The 20,662-nt window shown below is 35.5% G+C and overlaps 1 long non-coding RNA gene across 3 annotated transcripts in view; it reads right to left on the bottom strand.

Annotated features, from left to right (window-relative positions):
• LOC131161279 (uncharacterized) overlaps positions 1-14,508 on the bottom strand; it is a 74,852-nt gene extending 60,344 nt beyond the window's left edge. Inside the window, exons 1-4 of one of the 3 annotated variants that reach the window (XR_009138380.1) lie at positions 13,892-14,508; positions 9,062-13,766; positions 8,759-8,977; positions 6,005-7,800 (exon numbers count right to left, since the gene is read on the bottom strand). This is a non-coding gene — a long non-coding RNA (uncharacterized LOC131161279). Of the gene's footprint in view, positions 1-6,004; positions 7,801-8,758; positions 8,978-9,061; positions 13,767-13,891 lie in introns of those variants that run through there. The other 2 variants (XR_009138382.1, XR_009138381.1) reach the window with 2 other exon arrangements.
• Between the last annotated feature and the right edge of the window lie 6,154 nt (positions 14,509-20,662).

The following is a 20,662-nucleotide window of genomic DNA, read 5'->3' as shown; positions in this document are numbered from 1 at the left end:
GCTCCACGAAATAAAAGGGCTGAAAACTAAAGGCAATTTGTGGTTTATGTTTTAAATAACATGTTTTAATTTATTTTATTTACTCAAAATCTCCCTTGCCCCCAATATATTTACAGCAATGCCCTCCTCTCCCATTTACGGTATTTACCCCTTAATCAGTTAATGTTACTACTTACTACTTTGCTAGTATAGTAAATAATAAGTTAATAACTAGTAAATTTAGTAACTAAATAAAATTAGAATAATTTACCATTATTGTCTCATTATAGTATAAATTAATAAATTATTTCATTTAATTAAATATATTCATTTTAAAAATTTATTACTTAATAATAATTTTGTAAAAATTATCATTAATTTTGTAATTTTAATTTAATAATTTAATATTTCTCTTAGTTATTAATTTATCTTTATTTAGCATCTAAATATTTTTATTTTAAAATTGTATAGTAACATCCAAATAATTTTTTTTTTTACAAATTTAGAGAAATTTAACACCAAATCATTATAGCCTAGTAATTAAATAAATTAAAGTACTTATTAGCTTAATATAGTTTAAATTATTTCATTTATTTGACTAATTTAATTTCCATAATTTATTGGTAATTTTGTACATTATCATTAAATTTTGTAAATTTAATTTAATATTTTAATGTTTGTCTTATTCATTAATATTATATTGATAATAAAACATCTCAAATAATTTTCTTTTAAAATTGTTGCCTAATTTAAAACCTAATTTTTGATTCATTGTTACCTTGTAGGAAAGTAAAATTATTTACAAAAATGTCTAAAGGAAGAAAACAAGAACCAGCATGCGAACATGGATACTCGATGCCCAATGTAAAGAATGGATTCATTTGCAAATACCGCGGAATACAAATGAAGAGTGGTGGTGCAACAAGATCAAAAATGCACCTGGCAAATTACGACCCAAAGCATAATATAAAAGTCTGCGACAAAAGTACTTCCATAAGTTAAGTAGGAAATGAGAATTGTTTTAGAAAGAAAAACAATAGTTAAGGCCAAAAAAATAGAAAGAACGGATCAAATAGAAAATGAATTGCGTGGGAATTTGATGCAACCACAACAAATTGATGAAGTTGATGATGTTGACGATATTGCATACCTACCTGACATTTCTTCCTATGAAAGGTCTGCATATCGTCAAGCATTCTATGCTTCAAAACAGACGGAATGGGAAAGAGACCAATCTCGTAGGTTTGCAGGTAGCCAACAAGGAGGTAGTTCAGGGGCTGGTAGTAGTGCAAGGCAACCTCCAATGAGGCGATCTCAAAGTGTGAGAAAGCCAGAAATAGAGCCATATATTTCAAAGTCTTCTCAATATTACAAGTCAGACGTAGCAAAACAAAAAAACTTGAAAAATTTATTCAAAGGAGGTAAAATAAAAGCAGAAATGAAAAGGTTGATTTCAAAGTTCTTTATATATATGATAATGTTCCACCTAAGAAGGCAAAATCACCTCATTTTAAAAACATGGTATGGGGTTGCCAATCAACTGGAACGGGAGTCGATCTACCGACACCCTATGAAATCATAACAAAATACCTTGATTTAGAGGTAAAAGAAATGGAAAGCCACGTAGAAGAAGTGAAGAAAAAGTGTGCCACGTATGGCTGCACTGTAATGTGTGAAGGATGGACAGACCCTACAAAATTATCCATCATAAATTTCATGGTTTACTCGAAAGGAAGCACAATTTTTCTAAAGTCGGTAGATGCTTTGGACAAAATAAAAGACCATGAATACATATATTCCCTATTTAAAAATGTTGTGCAAGAGGTAGGAAAGCAACATGTTGTCCAAGTGGTGACTGATAATGGTAGTGCCTACAAGAAAGTGGGTCTAAAATTAAGGAAAAAATTCAACTTGTATTGGACTCCTTGCCCCGCCCATTGTATTCATCTCATTTTTTAAGAGACAAGAAAAAGAGAAGCAATAAGCATAGTAATCTTGCAGGGGAGACAGATCACTAATTTTACATATAATCATGGATGGTTACTTGCTAAAATGAGGGAACACTGTCAAGTGGATATTGTGCGTCCAGGGGCCACACGATTTGCTACAAACTACATTGCACTTGATAGCCCACAAAAAAAAAAAAGGAGTAGGTTTAAAATCTCTATTCACATCTGATGAATGGGCTGAGCATGCTCTTAGTTGAACAAAAATGGGTAGAGAAATTGAGAGTACAGTTCTTAACCATCAATTTTGGGATAGAGTGGCAAAAGTTTGTAACATTTATGAGCCTATATATCGAGCATTGCATATAGTTGATAGTGAAGTGCGGCCAACATTAGGAGTTGTGTTTGAAGCAATAAGGGTGATGAAAGGGGCCATTGAAATAGGTGCAAGAAGTGCAAGATGGGTTCTCAAAGTAATCAATGACCGGTGGGAAAGAACCCTTGAACAACCTCTTCATGCAGCAGGTATAAAATATTTATAAATTTCAAGAAATTCATATATCAAAATACTTATTACATATTTATATTTTACTTTATTTGATTGACAACTTATTTCTTAAATCCAAAATGTCAATACAAAGAAGGTGTTGGGGAAGATCCTTATTTTCTTGATGTAGTTCACAAAGTTTTTAACACCCTTGAGCCACATTCCTCAGGCCTAGATCAATTGGAAATTAGGTATATTTTTAAAATAAAATTTAAATAAAATGAGTCTTAATCCATGTTTAATTATTCAATAACAATATTTTTTTTAGATTATTATATTTAGAGATGCCAAAAGAAGCTTTGGAGAAGCAGCTACTAAAGCAGCAAGGGCAACCATGGCACCTGGTAAGTATTTATATATAAATGTACAATACAAACTTACAAACTTCAAGTACAATCTACTAAGTATTAACTTGTGTTCTTAAAACATCTTGCACAACTAATTGGTGGATGATGTATGGATCAAGTGCTCCAATCCTAAGAAAGCTAGCATTGCGCATTTTGTCACAAACTGCATCTTCATCAGCTTGTGAACGAAATTGGAACACATTTGCACTCATTCACATAAAGCAAAGAAATAGACTAACCTACACCAGACTTCAGCAGGTTGTTTTTTGTTATTACAACATGAAGCTTCGAATAAGAGATATGGAGGCCAAAATGGACAAAGTGGCTGATCAAGATCCCCTGGACTTTCTTGACATATCAGTTGAATTGGGTGATAAGGATGGGTATCCAGTTTTTCAATGGATTAGGTCATCCCATCTTGATGAACGAGACGGAAGTCCCCATCAAATGGCCAAGCATGCACAAGATGACTTTGGCATTGATGTTAATCAGGTAATGGTAGAAGAAGTAATATTTAGTAGTGATGATTCACAAATGAATCTTGGGTCTAGATATGGAACTTCATCCACTATGCCCTCTGGTGGTGATGATGATAATGATGACGATGATGCTGGTGGTGATGGATCTAACCCCGGCGGTAGCAGCGAGCAAGGTGGTGATAATGGGGACTATGGAGGAAATGAAGGATGGCAAGATTATAGACCAGAAGTGAAATATACACGTCCTTCCCAACTAGAAAATGAGGGTCCACAAAGAGAAACACGTCCAGTTGATAGGCAGTACAATCGTAGAAAAGGAAAAGGGAAGATGCATCAAATAGAAGAGGATACCTTTTCCCTTAGTATGGAATCTATGAGTATAGGAACAGAGCATGACTCTAATAGTTATGGTGGTTATGAATCCACACAGAACAGCTCCTCACAATCTACATATGGCCAACCATTTTCATATGCAAATGAGCAGGCACAACAATATGGAAATTGGCAACCACATGCCTATGGGTATGGACAAACAGGCCAAGAATATGTGTATGAGTATGACCAGTATGCAAATGCAAAACAATCCTATGGACATACATAACAAGTAGAACCTGCAAGAAGAAATCCTAGTACAAGAAGATCTTTTGGCCGAGTAGAAACTGCCATGAACTAGATGACTATGGAGGAATATGAACAACACATGTACACCTATACTCAATATTTTGGAAATTATATGACATGGAGTAATTATTGTAAACAATAAATGTCATCTCGAAATCCTAATGATAGCGATACGAGAGATGACTTTGAGCCACCAAGAAAGTCCATGTGGTATTAGATCATTAAATGTATAATTTTTATTAAAAATGTAGTTGTTTAAATGATAATTTGTTGCCTTAAATCTTAAAGGAATAGCTTCAAAACTTTATAATCATTTGAATGTTTTTCAGTTCATAGTTTGTTTCGCGATATGCAGTTTAATATCCTACACACTAAAAACTTGTCATATATGCATTTTTTTAATGTATTTTGATACCATATTAAGCATAATCATCTATTCTAATATTTCCTAAAGTTTTATTGTAAATTTCCATCATTTACTATAAATTTCCGTAATTTCTTTAAATCGAAATCGAAATTTCCATCGAAATTTCCTTAAATTAAGACCATTGAAATTTCCATTGAAATCCAAATTTAAGTCCTTGGTTGTGATAGGTTAACAGTATCAGTCAAAGCCCTCTATAGAAGCCATCAAAACCACCCCCAATATGCTACAATAAATGCACACCAGTGCACTAGAATGAACAGCACAGAAACAATGCGAAATCAGGAAGCAAACACAAGCACAGAGCAGAACTTCAGAGCTTCAGAGGGCTGCTTTAACTATGGAACATAAGTTACAACATCCTACAAGGAATTACTTTACCATGCAGAAGTGGGCAGCCCATAACAAGCACTGCAGGCACTTGATAAACAACCTGGCAGCACAACAACTACAGGTATGATGGCTGGCAGCAACTAGAACTGAGTGCCGGCAAGAGCAGGAAATAAAAGCTTTGACCACCAATAAAAAAACACCCAGAAACTGATACATGGTTGCAGCAATCACTCACAAACACACAGTATCACCATGTTACAACCAACCAGCGAACAGGAGCACAGCAACAGCAAATACCAGAAACAGAGTTTCACACAGCAACAGCAGATTCCAGAAACAGAGCGTAACTCATGTCAGCAGATCACCATGAACACACAGCATCCTGCCAGGGATGCTGCATAGCAAAACCAAGATGAAAAAATGACCTTAAATGACTCTCAAACTAACCAGAAGATCACATTTGAGAACTGATTAGGGGAAGATAAGGAAAAAAAAAAAATGAAAAATAGTGTCAAGAAAAAAATGCAGAAAAATCAGACTTTTGAGGAGATTAATGCTCTCTGATACGATGTTGTAAAGTTAGAGATGGAGGTGAGAAGAAAATAAGAGAAAAGGAGAAGAAAGAGAAAGGAGGAGGCGGCAGTTTCCTGAAGTTACGTTCAGCTCCATTTTTGCCCCTTCACATATTAAAAATAAAAACGCTTGAAAGAGAAAAATACCCCTACTTTTCACCACATAATTACAAAAGTATCCTATTTCTTCTAATATGCATAATTTGCCAATGACCATTTGAGCTCATAATATAAGTTTTCTTGTTGATTCTTATGGAAGCAGGAGGCAAGTGGCTGTCATGGAACCAAGAGAGGTTGTAACTCCCAATGATCAGAAGATTAACATTCACATATAACAAAGAAACCATTAAAGTGGGTAACACACAGCAATCTACAGCAAATGAGACTTTGAATCCTCATATCTAAAGCTAATAATCAAATGATTGACATTCATCTTGCAAAGAAACGAAGAGGCTAGCATTCACACTACTAAGTACTAGCTAATAATTAAATTAATTATTGCAATTCCAAATCCACATTCCAAATGGGCTGATAGACAAGTCACGTAGTTTATAAGCACTCACTAGTTAAAAGGAAGAAACATTTATAAAGTGAAGATGGATTCCAAAGCAAACAGCGAGCAATTTCCATTAAAAAATCAACAACAATATACCACATGCATATGATACAATCATTCTAAATCAAATTAATGAAAAACAATGATATCAACATTTCATTTAGCTATTAGGTCAATAATATATACACTAAGTCACTAACCAAACATCATCTATCTGGCATAGGAAGCTCATTTCAACACCATCTTTTCAAGTGCTTCAATGACCAAGACATCTGATGAATATAAACAATATCCTGCACAACTAACAAAATATTGGATTACACAAATTGGATAATTGTGTTCAGTAACTAACAATTGGCTAGCAGAAAAAGTTAAACCTCATGATCTTCAGGATGTGAGACTATGTGACTCCTGAAACTTTTCAAAAATAGGATTGTGCACTAATTAAAATTTTCATTCAATCAAGACATCACCAGAATACTTCGTGATAAACAATTCTGACCCCAAATTGAAATCACAGTCAGCATGTTCAACGCAGAGACAAAATCCAGACTGCAACAGAACAGAGAGAGTCACTGCAATTTGAGAGAACCAATATGGGAGTGCAAACTCCGGAGCATATGGAAGCAACTTCTCCCAGTGTCTAGTTCCAAAGCCAATGTCAATATAATTATTTATCAAGCACAAATATGAAAAGAATTACACAGTTAGCAGCTGCATTAAACACATATACAAGGAAAGCAAGGTAATGGAGATGCAACAATAAGGATATATTGAACTTTAAAGGCTGACATCCACATAGCTGATTCACCTAGTGAGATTTAAGGCTTTGTTGTTGTTATTGTCATTGTTGATAAGGGCACGTGTCCAAGCTTCTACATAAAGAAGATATAACAGTGTCAACAAATTCTTAAAAGCCATTTTTTATTATGATTATCATTATTATTACTACTACTATTATTACTACTACTACTACTACAGTTTTGCAGAGTTCTTGGATCCTGATTTCAGCTACCTTAAATTAGCCTCCATCTCAAAGCTTTCATTGGGGGTGCATTAAAATGCATCCAAAACCCATCAATGGGGCAAGTGAAATTTCATCACCTAATTGTAGATTTACGCATGAATATGCTTCTAATTTTATGCCAAATAATAGTCCACCAATCCATCTCAAGAGCCTCCTACATGCATAACTTTCATTAGGGGTGCATTAAAATGCATCCAAAACCCATCAATGGGGCAAGTGAAATTTCATCACCTAACTGTAGATTTATGCATGAATATGCTTCTATTTTATGCCAAATAATAGTCCACCAATCCATTTCAACAGCCCCCTACTTGCATAACATAACCCTGAATATGTTGCTTAATAGTGGCCTAACAACGAAATGCATGACATACAATTTTTGCTTGCAGGGTGCAGGTGCGGTAAGTTTTTTGTTTACAGGGTGCATGTCTTCAACTCACATGGCTGCTAAAATTCCATGAAATCTATCTTCTGAAATCAAACACACACCCCCCCCCCCCTCCCCCTCCCCAACCCCACCCCCTCTAACAACAATAAATGAATAAATAAATAAATAAATAAGAATTGAGTATTAACATGCATTCCATAATCTTTAGCTCATCATTTTAACTTCGCACTGATCTCTTATCATGTAGTTCATGCACTCTATTTTGGTTCGAGTTCTTTTAAAAATTAAAAATATTACATTCCAAAGCATTCAAAAGAAGATCTAGAGGCACTCCATGATTCCATAATTCTTCAGCCTCCTGAAATTAGGACTATGGCAGATAGTTATAAGACAGGTATCAAATACAAAGTTAAATAAGCACAATATATAAACTGTAAATTTATGTGCAATTGCAAACTAAATTATAGTATCAAATCACACCTTTATCCACTTAAAAAGAAAGGAGAACCAAAATGCAAGTTCTTTGTCATTTTTCTCCTTATGACTAGCCATGGGCACACCCTATTGTTTGCTTCACAACCCTAAATTTAAGGAAGATAATGGGAGAGTTGAGTTACTGGGAATTTGTAAGTAGTTTTTCAAAGAATATAAAGTTACTAATTAATCTTTTAAAAAAAAAACTAAATTTATAAGAAAAGGGCATTTTAGGAACATTAGGGAAAAAAGATGCAAATTGAAAACTGCATCCTCTTCTCTTAATTAATAGTATATGTAACATCACATTGTCATCAAACTCAACAATACTTTATATTTTAGTCCCATGTCAGTTCCAATATCATATTTCTGGTTGTGCACAAATTAACTAACAATCTGTGTAAGCATCTAAGTGAACAAATCATATTGGTGCATATAGGAAAAGAAATTTTAAAATATTTTATTAAAAAAAATTAAAAATCTAGCTTAGGCAATTAAAAAAAATTAAAAATCTAGCTTAGGCAATCATATAAAAATGTTTGGACCCTTCTTAAAGATAATAGATCCAAATATGTACTTTAGGAAACTTGTTCTAGAAAGTAGTTACAACAATATATTTGGCGGCCAACATAGAGAATTACTTGGTGGTCAAAAGCAATTAATCCACAAATATTTACTAGTGATTTCCCATGTTGGTATCTTATTTTTTATTCTAGATATTTTTGAAATCCTTCAAGTTCAACACAAATCCTGCTTCACAATCCCATTCATCAACTAATGAAGTTTGTTCATACCAAACAAAATTTTAACACACTCTTTTTTTCTTAGATAAGAAAAGAAAGCATACTAAAGAAAGAAAATGAATAAAACCAAGAGGACAATAATTTCTCAGTAAAGAAAAGTAAAAGAGGACAACTAAAAAAAAATCCAAATAAGAACAATATAACTAATGAGAAGCAAACTAAAAACTAAAAAAAGAAATCCCCTTTTCAAACCCTTCCCCATCTAATTAATAGAGATTAGAGAGCACTTCAACTTAGCCAATTTCTAGTGTCCTTCCTTCACCTTACTTTTACCGCTGTCCATAAAAACTTCTTTTTCCCATCAGATCGGAGTACCACAATCCATCTTGTCAAACTATTGTTGTGCTTCTACATTCTTCCCACTAGACTCCCCACGAACGAAGAAGTGGGACAAAATACCAGCCCCAATCAGCTCATTTATCTATTCCATCTGGCCCATTGCAATATTGCATCATCCACAAAGATAAGATCATCCTCCAAACTGTCCAAAAGAAATTGAGGCACATTAAGAGATATCACCTAATAAATCAAACAATTCTGATACATAATCAAATTGATCACGAACCTCACATTTAGGCTCTGTCTGATGATGCTGTTGACAGCTGCATAGCCACTATCACCAAAAGCAGTAAATTTAAATGTGTGGTAAAAAAGAAAGGTGTATTCTTCAGAAGCAACAGTAGTCCCAAAGCGAAGTCTTGAGAAGCATCTTACTTCTACTTTTGCAGGAAGTGGGATGAATTTGAAGTAATTATCAAAGTTATCTTTACATCTTATTGATAACAGAAAGTAACATTAACCTAGTGTCTATTCTCACAGCTTCCATTCTTGCAGGAAGTGGGTGAATTATAACTAATTATCAAATTAATCTTTGCACGATATTGATAACAGAAAGTAAATTCTTATTATTTCACATCATTCATGACGGTCATGAACTCGCGGAAGTATGAACCAAATACAACTAAAGCATTGCAGTTATCTATGGCAGCTTTAGTCTTATAGGCACCAAACATTTTCAGTGGAAAAATACAGCAATTAGGATTGCAGATGGCAATAGGATAGTGGCTACTAGAATCGATAGGTTTCTGTTTACCACTGAACCAAAAGATGCTTTTCCCACCCTTAATAAATACTTCCTAGAATCTGATCATTGCCCTTTGGTTCTTGAATCTAATCCTGTCAAGTGGAACCTTGCTCTGTTTAGATTTGAAAACATGTGGTTGACTCATCCAGATTTTCAGAGCTTGGCTGGGAATTGATGGAGTGAGTGCACTATGGAAGGTTGGTAAGGTTTTGTTTTATGAAAAGATTGAGATATGTGAAAGAGAAGTTAAAAAACTGGAATAAGGAAACTTTTGGTGATGTTCGGTCTTGGAAAAAGATATATATAATCTTCAGGAACTAGGTGTGATTGATAGACTAGCTGAGGAGGAACCTCTTTCTGAGGACATTGTGGGTAGACAAGTCCAATTATCTAATGAGCTTGAAAAAGTTGTTTTTAAAGAAGAGATGAGTTGGAAATAAAAATCTACAACAAATTGGGTCAGGAATGGGGATTTTAATTCTAGGTTTTTCCACAGGGTGTGGTAACTGGTACGAGAAGAAGGAACTTTACTAAAGAACTTGAGAATGATAGGGGAGAGGTTGTTAGGGATCCTAACCGCATTGCTGGCCTGATTACTGAACTTCACAAGAATCTCTTTTTAGAGGAGGATGAGAGTAAAGTTATGATTAAGGGGCTGGATTGGTGTCCAATATCACCTAATAAAGCTACTTGACTAAAGAGACCATTTGAGGAAGAGGAGATTAAAAGCTCGATTTTTGAGATGGATAGAGAAAAGGATCCTCTTTCTTTCAAGATAGTTGGGACACCTTGAAGTGAGACCTCCTCAAATCTTTTCTTGAATTCTTTTAAAATGGAGTGGTGGGCAGGAGTTTGAATCGCACTTTTATTACCTTGGTCCCCAAAAAAGATGGTGCAGTTAAAGTCGAGCACTTTAGACCTATTAGCCTAGTAACTAGCGCCTATAAGATTTTGACTGAGGTGTTATCTAAGAGGTTGACTATTATTTTGGAGGACACTATCTCTCTTAGCCAAAGTGCTTTATAGGTAACAAACAGATCCTAGATGCTGTCTTGATAGCTAATAAGGTAGTTGAAGATGCTGTTCGTAGGAATAAGAGGTGTCTTGTTGAATTTGGATTTTGAGGAAGCTTATGATAGGGTGAGCTAGAGCTTCTTGGACAAGATTATGGCTAGAAAAGGTTTCAGGCTGAGGTGGAGGAATGGATTAGAGGGTGTCTATCTTCTGTGATCTTTTCTATCTTAGTAAACGGCGAGGCCAAATCTTGGTTTCGTGCATCCAGGGGTCTAAGGCAGGGAGATACTGTTTCTCCCTTTCTCTTTAATATCATGGTTGATGTCTTGAGTAGGATGATTGAGAAAGGGGTAGATAAAGGGTTGGTGGAGGGGATTAAGGTAGGTTAATAGAATTGCATTATTTATCATCTTCAATTTGCAGACGATACTATTATCTTCCTATCAAATAAGATAAGTTGCTTCTCTAATTTGTTGGCTATTGGCGGTCTGGTGGGTCTGGGTATTAATGTGGATTCTTTTGCTAGGCTAGCTGGTTGTGCCATTTTGACTTGGCCTATTGCATATTTAGGTGTCCCCTTTGGTGGTAATCCTAATGCAGACTCTTTCTGGGATCCTATTTTTGATAGAGTGGCTAATAGATTGGATGGGTGGAAAAGAGTGTTCTTCACTTTAGGGGGTTGTATTACCCTTATCCATGCTTGTCTATCTTCTATACCTTTGCATTACCTTTTTCTTTTTTCAATCCCTATGAGATTAGCGAGGAGGCTCAAGCAATTAATGAGGGATTTCTTATGGTCTAGTGGGGGAGAGGGTAGTAGAGACCATCTTGTAGGTTGGAAGACTGCTTATAGGCCTAAAAGAGAGGGAGGCTTGGGTCATGGGTAACGTGGTGTCCAAAAATGTCTCTTTGGTGAGAAAATGGTTATGGTGCTTTCTTTTAGAACCTAATTCTCTTTGACATAAGTTAATTCACAGTTAATTTGGAATGCTACAAAAATGGCTGGGATGCTAAAGTGGGAATTAACAATACTTATTCAGTTTGTATCTCAAATTTATGATTATTTCCTTCCTAAAGTGAATTATATGCAATTGGTAACGGGAGCATATTCGCTTTTTGGAGGATCATTGGGTGGGGGAGATGCCTTTAGCTAGTACTTTCCCTCGTTTTTTTCGTTTATCAAATCCTCGTGACACCCCAATTTCTACTTTTCTTCTTTTGCAAGAAAATGGGCATTCTTGGAACTTCCATTTTAAGAGAAATCTAAATGAGAAAGAGATTAATGAGATGGTTCTTTTGACTGGGTTGCTCGGTTCTTTTCATGTTCATTTAGCGAGTGATGGAACAGTTTGGAGTTTAGATCCTTCTAGGGAGTTCTACTGTGAATCTTTTTTCACCTACTTGACTTGTGATTCTACTGCGGATCCTTTTGCTTTGTATCCTTTGATTTGGAAAGCTAACTCCCTAAAAAAATAAAAGCTTTCATTAAAAGTGCAATACTTGAAAGAATTAATACCAATGATTTGCTTCAGAAGAGAAGACCTAACAAGGCCATGTCCTCCGACATTTGTGTCCTTTGCATAGGTGAAGAGACTTGAGCATATCACTTTCTTCATTGCCCTTTCATGTTGGCTCTTTGGGATAGGTTGTTTGGCATATTTGGTGAAAATAGGGTTTGTCCATATACTTTGAAGGCCTTTTATACCATAACTTGAATTTTGGCACAAGAAAGGATAGGAAAGCTCTATAGCGTTGCACCATTATGGCATTGCACCATTATGGATAGGAAGCTTTATTGTGTTGCACCATTATGGCGTTACACCGTTATGACTATTCTAAATATACAAGGCAAAAAACGCATAGGACTAGGAAGGTGAAGAATAACATAATGAGCAAAAGGATAAGCAACAAAGGACTACTAAGCACATGTTTGAGTACCTTTTGACAAGCAATAGGCAAATCCAACTCACATTGGTATGGATCTCCAAAATAGAAGTCGAAATAGTGATGTTTGTGTTTGGTTTTCATCATTCATAAACTTTAAATTGTTTCTCTAGACCAATAACTAAGGATTTGGAAAAGGTGCAAAAGATTTCTCAAGAGAGATAAGGGTAGGCAAAGGAGGATAAACACCAAAGGGGGAACCATAAATCATTGATGGAATCAAAATAAATCCATCCAAAGAGAACCCTGACACTAGAGAAATAAGGTATATCCTAAAAAAAGGTGACATTCACACTAACATATTTCCCACAAGTGTGGGGATCATAACATCCATATCCTTTCTAAGTTCTCGAATACCCAACAAAGACACATTTAACAGTACAGGGAGAGAACTTCTCATGACTAATATGTGGAACAAGAAAAACACATGCGCACCCAAAGAGACAAGATACAACAAAGAACATGGATGCTTCTATGTACATAATAGAGAGAATGTCTCTTTAAAACACTTGAGGGCATCCTGTTGAGCAAAAAAAGGCTATAAGATGAGCATCAGTCCAAAACGTTTTAGGAACATGCATATAAAGGAGTAGGGATCATGCTATGTCAAGTAATGTCTATTTTTTTTTTTAATTCAGCTAATCCATTCTATTGAGGGGTATGCATGCATGATGTTTAATGAATAATCCCTTTGCCCAAGAAAAAAGACTAAAGCTCATTTTGAACAAATTCAAGTGCATTATCAAATCAGAAATTTGAATACTAATGCCAAAATGAGTTTTATTTCCTAGTAGAACTAAGTAAATACATTCAAAAGATTTAGACCTATCTTTTAAGAAATAGATCTAGGTCATACGCAAAAATAATCCACAAGGAACACAAAATATTAATGAGCATTCAAATTCTTGACTCTATAGGGACCCCAAAATATATGAATGAATACGAGAAAGCAGTGATTTACTATGAGGCTCGACTCTAGATGGAAAAGATGTCCTAATATGCTTTCTCAACTAACACACAGAACACTTATAATGAGAAACGAATTTGCACAAAGGAAAAAATTCTTGTAGTTTTTGAATGGATGCATGACCCAAACGAGTGTCATTGATCAATAGAAACACCATGAGTCGAAATTGAAGAATTCATAAAACAAAATTGATCTCACCACGACCACCATTAAATAGTACATGCCAACCTTCTCAAGTGCTCCATCAATCCACTTCTTCGTCTGGAGATCCTCAATAACACGATGAGACAAAAAAATGTCACCAAAATCTATGGGAGAAGGCAACAAAATCTATAAGACTATAACCCAAGGTGAGGAGGGTGAAGAGGCAAGAAGTTTTGTTGTACCTGAATGGGCCATAGTAGCACTACATGTAAAAGATGGAGTTTGGAGCTGTTGAACCATGCAAAAAGATTGTTAAACTCCTCTTGAAACATAGCAAATGATATAGTGAACTCCACAAAGGAGTGGCTAGGTGCATTTGAAGTGTCAATAGTAGAACTGCCCTTCACAAGAGACTTATTGGCCCAAGTTGATTTCCCAAGAAGATACCAATAGGGATCAACAATCTTTCCACAATGTGTGCAAATGTAAGAATTTCCACTATGAACTCCTCGTACTAATACACAATCGCTGGCCAACCGCAATCCAAACCTCATCCTCGTCCTCCAAAACTTCCCCTCGTACGGTTAGAGGCAGTATCCATGGTTGAATTATCTCAGAAAGGAGATTGAGAAGAATTCAGGCAGTACACACTAGCGCAAAACAGCAATTTCAGGACTTAACAAACCAAAACTTACAACACTTCAGAGCTTCCAAAATCCGGAACTTCAAGAGGAAGCTATGATAAAAAACTGAGCTTACAACATCCTAGGAGAAATTACCTAACCACCAAGAGCAGGGAAGATCACAGCAAAGTACCGCAGGCATTTAATATTTTACCTGTCAGCAGCTCCATGCATTACTGGAAACGAATGCAAAGAAAAAACAGGAAATCAGTATTTGAACACCAATCAAAACCAACTAGCAATCAGTACAAGATTGCAAGCAATTAATCACAAACAGAAAGCATCAAAACAGCATCATCAGAAAACCACAAAGAAAGTAAAAAGGATAGCAGCCTGCAGTACGGAGGAAAAGCAGCAGCAGCAGCATACTAGAAACAGAGTATAACTGACTTCACATCAACAGATCGTCATTAAAACACACAGCTTCCTACCAAGGATGCTGCACAACCTAAACAAGAGGAAAGGTGTCCTTAAACGACTCTCAAACCAACCAAAAAATTAGATTTGAGGATTAATTAGGGGCAGATAAGAACAAAAAAAACGAAAAACAGAGTATCAAAATCAATTCAGATAAATCAAATTTGAAGGAGATCAATGCTCCGATACCATGTTGTAAAGTTAGAGAAGAGGAGAAAAGGAGGGGGGAGGGTAACTGGGCTGCAGCTTCCCGGAATCTATTTAAAGATCCCAATCTACCCTCGTATATATTATTAAAGACAAAAATACCCTCATTAACCCAACCTAATTACTAAAATAACATATTCTCTTCTAACAGTCATGAAGGTTGAAAGCATTTTTTAAGTGTCACAGGCTGACAATGTAAGAGGATAGGTCTGTGACACTAAGCAACAAATACTTCGTAAACAACAAGAAGCATAGTTCCTACAGGTACAAAAGTACATCTAGCACAGGTTGGGGGCAGGTGAAGGTGGGAAAAAGAGATAGAAACAACAAAAAGTCAGGTATGTTGTTTCATTGATGTTATTTCACAGAGATTCAGCCTTTCCTCCCTTCTCTCTTTTTGCTGCTAGGGCCGCCTGGCAGCCTTCTGACTAATTGTGGGATAACAATACATGTCAGTGTACTAAATGAATAAACCATAAAGTGGAATAAATTGATATGCTTCCCAAAGAAATATAACAAATAAGGAATCCAAAAAAACCTCATTTTCAATTGCAGATAAACCAACCATCTCCAGCAACTGCCAGAAATTATTTTACAAAAGAATTTTTGTCCAACAGTCCAACTTTCCAGCCTCTCAAAAACCAACATTTCCCTGTCCGCAGCTGTTCAGTGTCTTCAGATTCTCTTCCAAATATGGTATGTGGATGCATGCATGAGTGTCATGTTCTAACACAATATCAAAGTGTCTATCAGATAAAAGCCTAAAGAACTAACACATGGACTCCAATAGATATGCATATATGAGCAATAATGAACAGACACAAGTCACACAACAGGCCAGTTTCACAACCAAAGGCACAACAGACTCATTCCATCATACAAATTTAGAAGCAAACAATAACAGACACAAGTGTCAAGCACAAATTTACATAGCTATTTTGCCGAGAAGTATGCTGCATAGTACAAAACTTTTAACCAGGAGAAGTGCACCAACCATTTCATCTAACTAATTGTGAGCATTGATTTTGAGGCTTTTAAGCAATCAAAAATGGGATAAAAAAAGGACAAGGGGTAGCATTAATTACGCTGTTATTCTTATCAAGAAAGTGCATTTGCACATGAAAGTAAGTATTAATATATTAGATAGAAATTTACAATGAATGCCTTGAAATATTTTGTTAAATTAATTTTCACCATAAAAATTATTTCTTAGGAATTATTATGGAAATAATTGATAAGCAGCGAAATCAATCATCATGACTAAAACAAGCATATGCGCACACATGCTGACATGCATGCATTTGTTCCATGCTATACGAAAGTTTTAGAACAAAAACTGAAAATAGATATGATGCAAGACCATGTCCAATACAAATAACTGTAATTCAACTATTAATAAAACTAGTAGATGAAGCAAGACCAAGTCCAACACAAAATATTTTATTTCAACTCTGAATAAAACTAGTGCATAGGAGGCCTTTCAAAGATATTATTCCAATAAAAATAACATAAATAAAAAATAATCTTATAATGCTTGGGAAACAAGAAAATTTATTGCGGAAACCTAAAAAATCTAAAATACTAATTTTCCAAACAAAAATATCCTAGAATTTTTAAGATGCAATCCCAATAAAAAATTACCATAAATAAAAAAGCAAAAATAAAATTAATTCCTTGTGCCAACTGCAACAATATAATACCCCATGTTGAAAAAAGAGCTCAACCTTGAGTTTAAGCAGACATGCACACTAACATTACCCTCATATAGCAACAAAAGTCATTGGAGGGCAATTGTGATGAGGGTATCCCTTTTGCTGACTGCAATACATCAGGAAGTGCTTAACTCACTTTAAATTGGACTTCTTCATAGGGATAGGAGGTGGCTTATATGAAATGGATATTTTCTTACAAGCATCCTACCAATATATGTTTATTTTCTTAGTGCTTCAAGAAAACATTGTGGCTTGATCAACTAAGTTAAAGTTGTAATGATGCATAACCCATAATGAATCCCCTTAATGTACGAAATGAAAAGTCATTGTTCATATTCATCATAAGAACATCGAGCAACTAACACTCAAGTGTGTACACAAAAACATCTATGTGGAGCCAATGTCCAAAACCTACAATATAATGTCTCTCTCATAATTGATCATGATAAATTTTCCTTCATCATATGCCAAATAAACGTCATACCAACCTTTTCTTCAAGTCAGAACAACTTGATAGGTAAATATATTTTTTATTTGATTGAACCAATTGAAAAATGTCCCTATAAATTGAGGCAAAGTAACACTGATTTCATAATCTAGATTTCCAAAGGCTTGATCGAAGGAGGTATATTATTATGGATAAAAGCATTATTTAAGCACTTAAAAGGAACATCAAAGGAACATCAAGTTCCACAAGTCCTTCTATTTTCTCCAGATCAATATCATTTAATAAAGTGGAAATTTTGGGCACAAGAGCATCAAACTTCTTATCGAATAGATTTTCTTTGGTCAGATCTTGGGCATATGAAGGATTATTTGGTTAGTTGGGAGATTGTTTGAGGTCTAGGAAGAGGGTGGGGGGGCGTTCTTGTCGTTGGTGTCTACACTGCATTGATGGGTAAATGGCTTTGGTGTTTTACCTTATAGAAAAATTCCCTTTGGCATAAAGTTATTCAAAGTAAACTTGGCATGCACATAAATGAGAAGTATGCAAATTTGGGTTTAAGACATTCCTTTGGAAGTCCTTAGCGGTGCATATTGCAATTTATTCTCTTTATTCCTTATACCAAATTTGTTGTTTGTAACGGTTCTCGCATTCATTTATAGGAAGGCATTTGGCAGGATTATTTTGCAATATCTTCACTTTTTATTTCATTCCTTCATCTATATCATCTTTCCTCACTACATATTAGAGTTATATCTTCCTTTCTATTTTATTACAAGGATAGATAATCTTATCAAATAGATTTTCATTGGTCAAATCTTGGGCATATGAAGGATTATTTGGTTAGTTGGGAGATTGTTTGAGGTCTAGGAAGAGGGTGGGGGGGCATTCTTGTTGAGTTGGTGTCTACACTGCTTTGATGGGTAAATGGCTTTGGTGTTTTACCTTATAGAAAAATTCCCTTTGGCATAAAGTTATTCAAAGTAAACTTGACATGCACATAAATGAGAAGGATGCAAATTTGGGTGCGAGGCATTCCTTTGGAAGTCCTTAGGGGTGCATATTGCAATTTATTCTCTCTTTATTCCTTATACCAAATTTGTTGTGTAAAGGTTCTCGCATTCATTTATAGGAAGGCATTTGGCTGGATTATTTTGCAAAATCTTCACTTTTTATTTCATTCCTTCATCTATATCATCTTTCCTCACTGCATATTAGAGTTATATCTTCCTTTCTATTTTATTACGATTTACGAGGATAAATATTCTTAGGATTCTATTTTCATATGTGTCTTAATGATAGAGAGGTGGAGTATTTTACTTCTTTGTTGTATCTACTAGAGGGTTGTCATGCTTCCAATACGAAAGATCTTCCAAATTTAATAGGGGATTACTCTTCTAAGTCTTTCTTAGATCATTTGATTTATGAAAACATGTCTTTCCTATTCACTTTAGTATTTGGAAGGCCAAAATCCCCTATAAAATTAAGGCTTCTATTTGGTTGGAGGTTCTTAATAGAGTGAATACCAACAATTTTTGTAGAGTAGGAAGTCTAAGGCTTTGTCTTCATATGATGTACTATTTGTTTTGAGATTTCACAATTGGCATCTCCTCCTTATGCATTGTTCTTTCGTTTAGAGGCTTTGCAATAAGTTGTTTGGTTTGTTTGGAGAAATTGGGTTTGTCTGGGATCGATGGAGGATTTTTTGGAAATTTTCTTTATAGGTTTTAGGAGAGGTACAAATGCCTTGGCTTTATGAGGTATGGGTTTTTGCTACTTTGTGGTGTGTTTTGTAGGAATGGGGTGACCATATCTTCATGGGAAAAAGGAGTAAGAGTTTGAAGTGTGGAAACAGTCTCTTGCAAAAATGTAAGGTAAGGTTGCATACTATACATCCATCTTGGTCTGCCCCTTCCCCAAACCCCACAGTGGAAGCTGTGTGCACAGGGCTGCCTTTTTTTAACTCTAAGTTGTTGCTTTTAAGGGGTGTGCTTTCCAGATTTATTTTGAAACATTCTTTCTCATCGTATGACATTTCCTTTTTCTTTATCCAAAAAAACAAATGAAGCTACTTTAGAATAGAGAGAAGCTAATCAGACGTTAATTCAAGGATATGCTTTTGTTCTTTCCACTCACACATCTAAAGTTGCTTTTGGAGCAATTTGATAAAACTAGACCTTTATCACCACTTTCTTGCTGGTCTGAAGTCGGTTCAATTTGGTTCGATTAAATATGTTTGGTCCAACTTGATCAAGGATAGGGTTTTGTGGCCTTCTTATATTTCAAATAGAAAAGAAGGTGGCTGAGTGACAGCTAGGATTTACTATGCCCTTCCCCTACCAATGACAACTCTACACACTGACCAATAGGAGAAATTTCATCAACAATGCATGAATACGCGAACGATGAAGCTCAACAAACATCACGAACTCTTATCAAGATTTTTTGACAGCAATTAAGTCTTTGACGATGGCAGCAAATTAATGTGAGCAATTGATGCTTGTTAGTGTCAACTACTAATACCAACATATGTCAACAATAAGGCATAACAATGACCAAGAAGCTCCAATGAAGTTTCATCAATGGGTATTGAATTCATAGTGCCAATAAATGAAAGCTTATACCACAAACGAACAACAATTAAGAGTTCATAACATAGATATAGAAATGGAAATCTTAGCAAGATCCTCAATATCACATGGATGATGAACCAAGAATAAAAGTAATTTTCAGCAACAGTTGCTGATGGTGAGTTTTAGTTTCAAGACCAATGTCATTGTCTAACAAGGCCACTTGTTTGTCTTCATGTCCTTCTTCACTGATTTTTTTTTATTTTTTTTTTACCTCTTGGCACAAATGTTGGAAGTGCAACCATGCAAGGCAATTTAAGTGAATTTGTGAGCACTACAAGTTGGAGATGAAAATTGTGGGCAACCTTGACAAATCTGGCAATTTGAGTAGAAATCACAAACATAGTAAAAAAAAACATCGTTAGCTACCACTTAATGCAAGACCAACATCAAACACAAAATAGCATATAAGAGGTATTTCAGCCCACATTTGGTTTGCGGAATTAGGATGGAATGGAATCAAAATTCAGGAATGGAATAGCATCCCTGTGTTTGGTTTGTGGAATCATGGCGGAATCATATTCCACCTCGAATAGTAATTCCATCATTTGGGGGAATTGTGACCTACCCAAATGGACTAGAATCATTTCTCATTGCATGGAATCAAAGACATTCCCATAATACCCCCCATCTCAGTTCTTCTCTTCCTCCTCCCTTCGATGACCTCCGCCCCGTCATCACTGATGCTACAACCACCATCCAAGGCCTTCGTCGTCCTTCACCACCATCCATGGCCTCGCTGTCCGTCACCGCCGTCCATTGCCTCACCATCAAGGTCAAGGATACTGAAGTCATGCCCTAGATTGCAAATCAAGCCTCATTGTTTGAGAACTTGGCCCTAACACCGCCCCCACAGCAAGTCATCGCCACCCTCGCTACCATAGTCCCTCGCCACCAAAGCTTGCATCATCACCATGGT

The sequence above is a fragment of the Malania oleifera genome, chromosome 8 (assembly GCF_029873635.1).
Source record: "Malania oleifera isolate guangnan ecotype guangnan chromosome 8, ASM2987363v1, whole genome shotgun sequence".
NCBI classification, from domain to species: Eukaryota; Viridiplantae; Streptophyta; class Magnoliopsida; order Santalales; family Ximeniaceae; genus Malania; species Malania oleifera.
The sequence above is the reverse complement of the archived record's forward strand: the minus strand, read 5'-3'. Positions and strand labels throughout refer to the sequence as shown.